General features: G+C 42.6%; 1 protein-coding gene across 1 annotated transcript in view; it reads left to right on the forward strand.

The window, feature by feature from the left end:
• The window catches only part of LOC144371462 (uncharacterized), a 431,923-nt gene that overhangs the window by 258,895 nt on the left and 162,651 nt on the right, over positions 1-10,377 (forward strand).

Below are 10,377 nucleotides of genomic sequence, written 5' to 3' on the forward strand. Positions count from 1 at the left end.
GCCCCAAGTGTAAGAGCAGCTGCAAGAAGAACCAGCTGGGCAAGTACAGCCAGCCGGTGGTGGAGACGTCAGCAGGCTGGGCGAGCAGCGGCTTGTCGCTGGCAGCCATCTATGCAGAGGCCAGGAAGGTGGTGGGGTTCCACCAGCAGAACAGCTGCACCTACCTCAAGTACTTGGTGAACGCTGGTGCAGAATGACTTGCTACTGTAGGTCAAGGGCACAGGTGCCACAGGCTCCTTCAAGCTCCCTTGCCAAAAGCTGGCAGCCAGCTAAAGGTGCGCCCCTTTTCCACGCCTGCTCTGCACAAACCCAAGAAGCCAGCAGAATGGTGCCACGCAAAACCCTGACCCACCAAGGGTACCGCAGCCAACAAGCATTAACCCCCGAAGGCCGCTTCCACCAAGGACAAGGTCAGCAACAGCAGCAGCACCAAGGACAAGAAGGCAGCGGCGAGGAGCAAAAAGTTGAAGAAGGCAGCCAAGTCCAGTGTCCCCAAGGTGCCCAAGGGCTGCAAGTGAGCGCCCTGCCCCCACAGGGGACAATGTGGAGGGGGACCATCCCCCAGGGCCACGACTTTACCTCCCCTCCCCCACACACCTTTCTGGCCTCCCCTCACCCATGCGCTGCAGGGAGATTTTTGAAACAGCCCAGGTGAGTCCTGATTGGCTCTGGCCCTTAGCAATGGCTGTAGCCTTGGTTACCACCCACCCATGAGCCAATGGGCAGGACCCTGGTTGGCCAGCTGGCCTTAGCTGCCAGGCCTCTCCACCTCCCTCTTGCCACCTCTGGGATCCAAACAATTGCTCAGGATGCAGGGCAGCACAGCGCTTCCCTCTTCCCCAAGCAGCAATAAAACATTGTTGACCTTTGCAAAAAAAAAAAAAAAAAAAAGAATTCTAGTTTAGACAGAAAGATTTAGAAGTGGAACCTGGTGGCACATGCCTGTAATATCAGCAGCTCTGGAGGCTGAGACAAGAGTCTCTCAAATTCAAAGCTAGCCTCAGGGATGGTGAGGCACTAAGCAACTCAGTGACACTCTGTCTCTAAATAAAATATAAAATAGGACTGGGGATGTGGCTCTGTGGCTGAGTGCCCCTGATTTCAATCCCTGGTACTCACCCCCCTTCAAAAAAAAGAAGGATATAGAAATCTGTAACTTCTCTTTGCAAGTCACCTTTGAATATTTTTTGGTGGTAAAATTAACCAATGTGATGACATTTTTATATATTTCCTATTTCATTGTCTCTGAGATGCCATCACCATTAAGGCACTTAGAACATTCTTATTCTATGTACAACTCAGAAGAAAAATTGCCAGGTGATTACAAAATGCCAATTTTAAGATTCCATCCATCTCAGATGTGCAACTTAAAAATCAAAGAAATGCCTTAATTTTAAACCACAGAATTGTATCGTAGATTATTGGAGTTTTTTCCAGTTAATTCTTATGTCTCTCAATTGTAAAACTTCATAAAGGCATGGATGTTTTTGTCCATTTGACATTTCCTCCATGCTTAGAAACTGAAACATTTTCAATAACTTTGTAACTCGTTATTTATTTAGTTTACTTAAGAATATGTGAATATGAAAAAAAGTAATGATTTTTAACAGTATTTTTAACAGTACTGACCTCTTTTACTCTGGGGCATTTTACTTGCTTAAAATTTTTAAAAAAGTAATTATTTTCAATTTGGCTGACTTCTCAGTTCAAAGAGATTCGATACATCTCTACACAATTGAAAATATATTCTCTTCTGAGAAGTCTTTACTTACATGTTTGTTTCCACAGCACCTTTCAATAGTAATAAGCAACAAACACCTAACAAGATTTTTAAAAAGTCAAAATAAACATCCTTTTTAAAGTTAAGCAAGTTGAAGAAATTTTTGTTACATTGAAGCTATCTTGAGCTAAACGCTATTTTAATTTTTCTATTTCATAACTAGCAGTGTTTCAAATGAAAAGATAATTTGTAATGAGTCATACCATGAGGTCTGGTTTATGTACATCTATCTGTATTTTCCAAATTTGCTAATATGAACACCAGTAAGTAGAAAGGGTTGTTTTTAAAGTGATTACAGCTAGTCATCGTGCTGTTTGCTTGCTAATCCCAATAATTTGGGAGGCTGAAGCAGGAGGAACCCAAGTTTGAGACTGTTAAAGAAGTGGAGTACTGTTAAAGAAGGGGAGAAAGGGCTGGAACTCAGTGGTAGAGTGCCTCTGGGCTCAACCCCTAGTAAGTAACCCACCCCCCCAAAAAATGATGACATGAATGTATATTCTACTCAACTCAGAACTGCTATCATACACACTGCTGTCACTTCCCAAGTCTGTTCTCACATCAAACTGCTAAAATGATATTAGTGTTTAGATGTCATTTGTAGAATTTTAATCCTATAATGGATTTCACTCACTATGCCTTTTCGAGTCATGCTAGTGCAAGTTTTTAATGTGAATTCCCATTAAACACAGACAAACACAACCTTGCCTTCCAAGATTTTAGAATAATTGACAAAGGTGTCACTAACCAAGATAATGGCCTTTTTTATATATCATACAATAGAGAAAAAATAATTTGCCCAGAAAGAAGTTGTTTGTCATCCCTTTCATGTTAAAATAAACGAGATAATGGATATGTTCTTAATAGTATTCTCAAAGAGGAAGAACAGTTCTTAAAAAAAATTTTGGTTATCAAAGATATTGAGGGACACCAATTTAGTGTTTTGGGGCCAGGAACTAGGCTTCACACAATGCTTGGGTGGGATGGATCTGTATCATCAAGATTCATCCTGGTCACAAGAATTTTGATCTTAAAATAGTTTAATCAAGCCCACTTTAAATGACCATTACTTTAAGACACAATATTTAAAAGATTTTATAGGAAACTCCACCCCTTGCCTCTAATTATGTAAGACAAAGTAGTAAGGGGTGCTTCAGGAGAATAAGAAAACTTTCTGAAAATTAGTGCTCATTTTTTCACACTACATATTAACTCAACATAAATTTAAAATTATAGTGAGTATACATAGACTATATGCTAACAGTATGAGATGGCACGTAAATCTCACCCCAATGAATCTAAAAATTTCAATCTTGTTAATATTATACTTGTTATTGTAAGGGTCCAGCGGAACATCGGAGAAAGAGACGACACAAGAAACTGGCTCCATGCAATTGGCAAAAGGGGATTTATTGGGGATCCATTCCAGCGTGCTGGGGCTCCGTGCTCCCTCAAGAAGGGAGAGCAGCCCAGAGCCCAGAGCAGAGGTCAAGCAGAGTTTAAGTACACTTTCTGGAGAGGGCGGTGGGCTTTGCATACATCAGAACAAATCATCATGAGGCGCGGGAAAATTGAACAATTCTGAGACATGATTAGCACATTCATTGGTGGGAACAGGTCGGGCGGGGGTGATTGGTCATTCCTAAGCGGGGTACACATTCAAACTGATTGATTTTGGCCCTGTGACAAACTGCACAGGGCGCTAGGCTAAATGGCCAGTAGGGTGTTGTTTTAACTATCTCAGGAACTTCAAGTTCTGGGTGTAGCACAGGAACTTTGCGATGCTCCGGTCTTTTACATTTTAATTTTGCAGTTTAGAATCAGCTTAGAAATTTTACCCTGACATTATTATTGACAACTGAAGGGATCCATGGAAGGGTCATAGTACAACCTGTGGGTAGACTGAGGCAGCCTGTAATTGACCTTGGCACGTCATCCCTAGTTCAATCTAGTTTCTCCTTTTTATTAGTTTAAATAAGGTTTTCCCAACACTAAGTGTCCCAACACTAGTTTCCATCTTCATCTCCCTCTTGGATTTTCTTGTTTGAACTAGATCCTAGTATTTTTTTCTTTCTTTCTTTCTTTAACCAACTCAAGCTTCTTCACTAGCAGCAGGTGCAAGCACTACAACACATGCTGTCTTTCCCTACAGCTGAAATTTCTGGTTATAAGTAAGATTTCAATGCATGTCATATATTGTCCTCCTTTTATTTCTTTTCTGCATGTAAGTGAAAGTATCACACCCACTTTCACTTATGTGTGTAAGCAGGTTCTGTTGGGTACAAACCTCACTGCTCAGTGGCAAAGTGGGCTTGATAATTCAATACCAAGGAGAGGAGCCTGGTTCTGTGGTTGACAACCAACTGTTCCAGACTGGAATTCCATGCTTCAAGGGTAATCTAATGTTCCTTTGCCTGAGGCAAGGCTTGAGCTCCAGTATTTCACTTTCCTTGGGCGAGTGACCCCACCCCTAGAGTACAAAGTTCACACTAAGCCCACCTCTGCTCTCTCACACAGTGCCAACTGATAGTTTAGGGGTGGAAGTGAAAGGAAAGTGACCAAAATACTCTGAGTGACCAAGAGATCTTTATTGCAGCAGTGCAAAAGATAAGGAGAGAGAAAGAAAGAGAGAAGAAAGAGAGGGCAAGGGAGAGTGAAGCAAGAGGTTGAGACAGAGAGAACAAGAGATGGGGGCCCTGGCAGAAGAGAATTTTTAAAGCCAAATTCTAATGGGGTCTCTGGTCTGCAAGCTGCCTTGTTTGCAGACAATGATTGGATTACACAGTAGTTGCTAAGGGTATCCTCTTTTGCCTTCAGGCAGATGGGGCAGGGGTCAGATGTGGGTTTCTGTTGCACCAGATGGGTGGGGGTCGAGTGTTCAGACTTGATGTAAACAGGTGATAAAGGACCAGACAGGGGGGTTGAGTGCATGTGTTATCCTGCAGCTAACATCCGTTCAGCCTGCCCTTTAGACAACTTGGTTCAGCCTGTCCTGAACCTAACATTCCTCCCATTTGTTTTTCTAAGTGACATGGGGAATCATAAAATCCTCTGGCTACATCTTGCTTAATGGTGGGCAGCATGGGACCTAGGAGGGAAGTGGAGGAATGTTCAGGGACAGGTCTGGGAACACCAGGCTGCCAGAAATAACACCAAGTGGCTATAAACAGTTATTTTGTCAGGGGTAAAGTCTATAAAATTTCCTTGAAACCAAAAGTCATTGATGGCATTAAATCACTCCTGGGCAGAGGAGATCCTTGGTATATGCCATTGGTCCTGTCATAGAGACTGTAGGAAGTATCAGAGGTAGCTTGGTTGAATCCAGTAATGTTAAGGGTGACAGCCCAATTTCAGCCAGTGGAAGGGCAATCAACCCATAAACTGAGAGTGGTAGTATAATCCTGATGCCATGTCACTTGGATGTTAAAGCACCATCTGTGGTTGGGATAGAAACTTGAAAGAAATTTAATGATTAGTAAAAGAAGAACCGGATTGGTGGGAAATTTTGACTTTGGTAAGCATGGTGAAAGTCCAGGACTGGATATTTGGAACAGGTGCCTTTTTCAGGTGAGAGACATGGTACCAGGGAGAATTTCTAAAAGCTCGGTCACCATTGGGGTAGTAAGTATGACTGTATGGGGTCCCATCTAGTGGGTTGCAACGACTGAGAATGCAGTTCTTGAAGTAAGACTGTCACTCAGTTGAAGAGGGTCCAATTCAGTTTGTGGTTGTGCTGGGATTGAGGCAATGAATGTTGCAGGAAGGCACTGGTCTGCTTGTTTCCTGAGAAGTGGGGGCTGGATCTTTGTCTGACTGGGTGGAGGTGGGAAGTCTGAACCTGGGAATGGTCTGCTTGATGAGGATGGAGGTGATGGTGTCAGCAGTTTCTATGGATGTAGGGAAATCTTCTATTCAATCTGAAAAAGTATCAATGAAAATAAGTAGATAGTGAAGCTTTTTGTGCCTAGGCATGTGAGTGAAGTTGATCTGCCAGTCTTCATCTGGCTAGTGGCCCCTGATCTGATGTGTGGGGAGATTAGGTTTGATGCTTTCTTGTGGGGATGCTGTAGAGCAGACAGACCAAGCAGAGTGGACCTGCCAGAGAGCAGATCTCATTTCTAGGAAGTGAAAGAGAGGTTGTAAAATCTGGAAAAAAGGTTATGAAGGGTGTTAAGTGGGGGCTGATTCTCTGGAGATAGTGTTATGCTCGATTCAGGACCCCCAAGAGACCACCAGGGACCCAAGATGGATGTAAGCAGCAAAGAGGCCTTTATTACTTGCTAGCTCAGTCCTCCATGTGCACACACAGCAACTGGTGACACTGAGAGGCCCCGAGCCCAGGGTTTGCAGCAGTTTTATACATTCTTTGGAGAAAACAGGGATGCCCACATACATCATAGTATCTCTTAGCAAATCATCAGACACCGCAGAAAAGTCAAATAACAACTCTAAAACATGATTAGCACATTCACTGGTGGGAACAAGTTGGGTAAAAGTGATTGGTTACAAATATTCATTTGAACTGATTGGTTTAAGCCAAGAGGGGTTTTCATGCTGAATTACATGGTTTCCCAACATGTAATTACTGGGAGGGTCATATAGCATCCCAGATATATCCATGTATTATGCTGATTGGTGGATGCTATGGGGATACTATAGGTCTCCACCTAGCCTGACTGAGTCAGGGACACCTGGTGCAGCAGATCTCTCCTCTTATTTGTAGATAAACCACTTAGCAGGGTGGGAATGTGCCTATGAGTGCTCTGTGGGTCTTTCCAAGTACAAATGTCATGTCCCTTTCTTGGACAGGCTTAGCTTTGAGGTAGAGGCTGGTTTTTCACTAGAAGAGTTAGTCATGAGTTGTAGGTCTCAGTCTTGGGAATTAGGGGCTGGTAGTTTTAAAGAAGTAGTTGATTGAATGGCTGGTTGGTGAATTTGTGTATCTGATCTTGCAGGAACTTCTATGGGCAATTTAACATACGAAGTTCTATTAGGAGAAACATAAAGAGGACTAATAGGGGGTCCTGTGAGGGGCAGGAGCCAAGGCTACACTTGATTGAACATTCGCCCTGGAGCCTGTTGGCCTAGTTGCTGTCTCCTCTTTTCTAGCTGTTCCTGTCCTTCATTACTCCCAGGAATGACTGTGTTTTAGATTAACTCTTTTTGGTATGTGTTTAAGATTAAGCTGGTCAAAATTGTTTTTGCTTCTATCATTTAGAGTAAGCTGAGTTCCCATAGGGGTCACTCATGGGAGAACTTGAAAGCAGCTTCTTAGTTCTGCTAGTACTATCTGCAGTATGATGGGTCCAGGTCTTGCTTGACCATGTGGCTTTCCTTGGAAACATCAGGGACATCTCCTCTCTCAAATAACCCTCTTATTCACAGCAAGTTTACTGATAGGCTTGTCATTCTTCAGTGGTCTCATTAATCTCCCTGATCAGGAGGTTATGTGGCCCAGAGTTGCAAAGCTCTTTAGAGAAGTTCCCTGTTACCAGACTGACTCAGAGGGCAAGAGTCAAATATTGGTTTTCTTGGCCATTTTAATTTAACTTTAAGTCTTGATCTTAAAGATCCAGCAAAGTCAGTTTCACCTTAAATTAAGAGTACTGTCTTTTAGCTGAAGTCAGGGCTACTTTGGAGTCATTCTGATATTTAGTAATATGGTAGGCAGAACCTTATCTCAGGGAAGGCAAGGCTCTTTATAAATCTTAGGTAAAGTGTTCTAGTATTGAAATTGATCTTTGTTTCTTAAATATCATTTTATAAAATTTACATATATTGTTGGTTGATGTTACATGAATAATAGCTAACAAAATATGATGTTACATTTAAATTCTACCCAGTGTATAGGACTTCATATTTATCTTATTGGTAACAGGTCCAGTTATAGAAAATTAGATGATATAAATAAATCTCCTATATGTTATTCTTATAAGTCTAAAATTACCATGCAACTTTAGTTTGGAGAACATCAGCTTGATATAATGTTTGGTTTTTGTTGTTGTTGTTGTTGCTGTTGTTTGAGGTTCTATCTTAAAGACTTACATACCTGGAAAACATGAACACATTTAATATACAAAAAAGATTAATACTACCACAATTAATATTGATGGTTTTATATTAATCAAGTTTAGCTCTTAAAGAAATAACATACTACAATATTGCAAAATAACAGTTGTTGTTTAACCACAGTTGCATAATGCTTAATTTCTTCAAGATTACTTGCTCAAAAAACTTACATATATAATCAACTTACACAGACCTTCTTTATTACTTACTGAATCCTATATAGCCAACATAAACATACCTTCTTTATCACTTGCTTAAACCCTCTTATTTAGTTAATCACATACACTCTCTTATCCCAAAACACATTTTCCTTCTATTAAATCCATACTTAGAACCTTCTAATTTTTTTTCACATCTGTTAACTCCTTCTTTATTCACACTTTAAAACAATCCTTGTAAATTTCTGAACTTAGGCAAATTATTGTATTTTAATAAGTGATATTTTGTTATTTGAAGTACACAATTAATCCCATCTGTTTATCATTTCATGAAAACATAAACAATGTTTAAGTGTATAGAAGTATACTGTTGTAATGATGGACAAGGCAAGGCACCTAAGATAGCATTAAAGATGGGGAAACAGTTTTATTTGGTTGCAGCCAGATTCAGATGGCACCTAACAGGAAGACCTTTCAAGAATTGGACAAAGGCATGGAAAAAGCCTGTCCCAAGGAACACACACACCCTGCTGCATCCAGTTTCAGAGCAAGTCCCAGACACACCATTAGCAGCCCCACCAGGACCCGAGGGAACTAGCTGTGAGCACCTCTGGGAGAAGGACCACAGGCCAGGAAGGGTGAAGGCCTGCACGGGTATTGGAAGCTCATCCCACCACATGCCAGCAGTGTGACTTTGAGCAGGCTGCTGCACCTCTCTGTTCAGCCTGAGCATGAAAATGCACAAGTTACTTGCCTGGTACACAGCAAAGTGGTGCTGGCATGGCCAGCAGTGCCAACCTCGCCACCCTGGGAAACTGAAGCAGGCCCCAGATTACACCCGAGTGTGAGGACTGACTGGCCCATGGCACCTGGCGCCTCACCCTGTGCCGGGTTCCCAAATGGAAGGGGCTGGCAGCGCTGCTGCAGCCTCGGGGCATGTTGGGCTGCCTCTGAAGATGCAGGCCACCGACCCGACCCACTCCCTTTGCAGCCTTGGTCTCTGCCGCTCTCAACCTCCTTAGCCCCCACTGGACATCGCTGCCGCCTTCCACTCACATATCAGCCCACCACCGCCAGTACTCTTAAGACTTCGAGACTTCACTCCTCTCTGCACTCCCCCGCCCTCACCCCAGAGAAAGCAGACTGGTCTGGGTCACCGAGCAGGAGCCTGAGCTGGGGTCAGAACTAGCCATTATCAGGACCTTTTATCCATATCCCCTTTCTGGAAACCTCTCCACCAACCCCCTTGACCTGGAAAGATTAAAACCCAGGTGCTGTCATGCTTTAGTTTGGGGCCCAAGAAAGACCCCCAGAGACCCACATCAATGTGAGCAGCAAAGAGGCGTTTATTGCAAGCTAGCTCGGTCCTTCATGCACAGCAACTGGGGGTGCTGAGAGGCCCCAATCCAGGGCCTGCAGAAGTTTATACACTGTTTGGGGAAGAATGCACCCCACATCCATCACAGCATCTCTTAGCAAATCAACACACACCACAGAAAATCCAACAACAACTCTAAAACACGATTAGTGAATTAAGTGGCGGGAGAGAATAGGGAAAGGATTCTTGGTTAGTTCAAGTAGTTGATGCAATTAAAAGTGATTGATTTAAACCATGAGGGTGTGGCAAGGAGGGGCACATGCCCAGCTGCAGGGCCTCTAGTTTAGATATTGGCCACCACACCTAGGTGGGAGCATCTGGAATTTCAGATATTTCAATATCTTGGCCTATCTTCAGCGATCACCATCTGTGGCTTTTTTAGAACTGTTTCCACAGAGCTTTTCAGTGGTATTTTTCCTGACTTTGGGACTATAGTAGGTCAAAGGTTAAGTTTCAGAGCAAAATGAGGTCACAAGTAGAATGAGGTTGCTTAGGTCTTTCAGTGGATCTGCAAATTAATAGAAATCTGGAAAACTGTATGAAGATTAAAAAAAATAGAAATGAATACTGGGCATATCCTGTGCCTGAGGCTTAGGAGAACCTAGTTTTGAGCCCTGCTCTCTCCTTCACTATTTATTCAGGATCACTTTACAAATGCACTCTTTCTTGAGGCTGTGACTCTCCTCATCTTAACACAGTGACCCCAGGTGATTTCTGTGAAACCCTGGCAGAAAAAAAGCAGAAATGCTAAGGGAATGTCCTGAGACTGAGGGGAAGGGGCCCAAGTGCATTCCATTAATTGTTTTCCGAGCATGGATTCAACAGTGTGTGTGAGTGTGCAGGGAGGGAGGTGTTTCTAGAACCTTTGAATTCATAAAAAGTCTTATCTAAAAACTGGTTTGTAGACTGTGTACTATGTTCCAAAATTAAAATTAAAATGGTAAATATGTGTTCTCCACCTTCATAATGTAAAGCAGTAAAGGGAAAGAGGCAAA

The sequence above is a fragment of the Ictidomys tridecemlineatus genome, chromosome 16, assembly GCF_052094955.1.
Source record: "Ictidomys tridecemlineatus isolate mIctTri1 chromosome 16, mIctTri1.hap1, whole genome shotgun sequence".
Classification (NCBI taxonomy): domain Eukaryota; kingdom Metazoa; phylum Chordata; class Mammalia; order Rodentia; family Sciuridae; genus Ictidomys; species Ictidomys tridecemlineatus.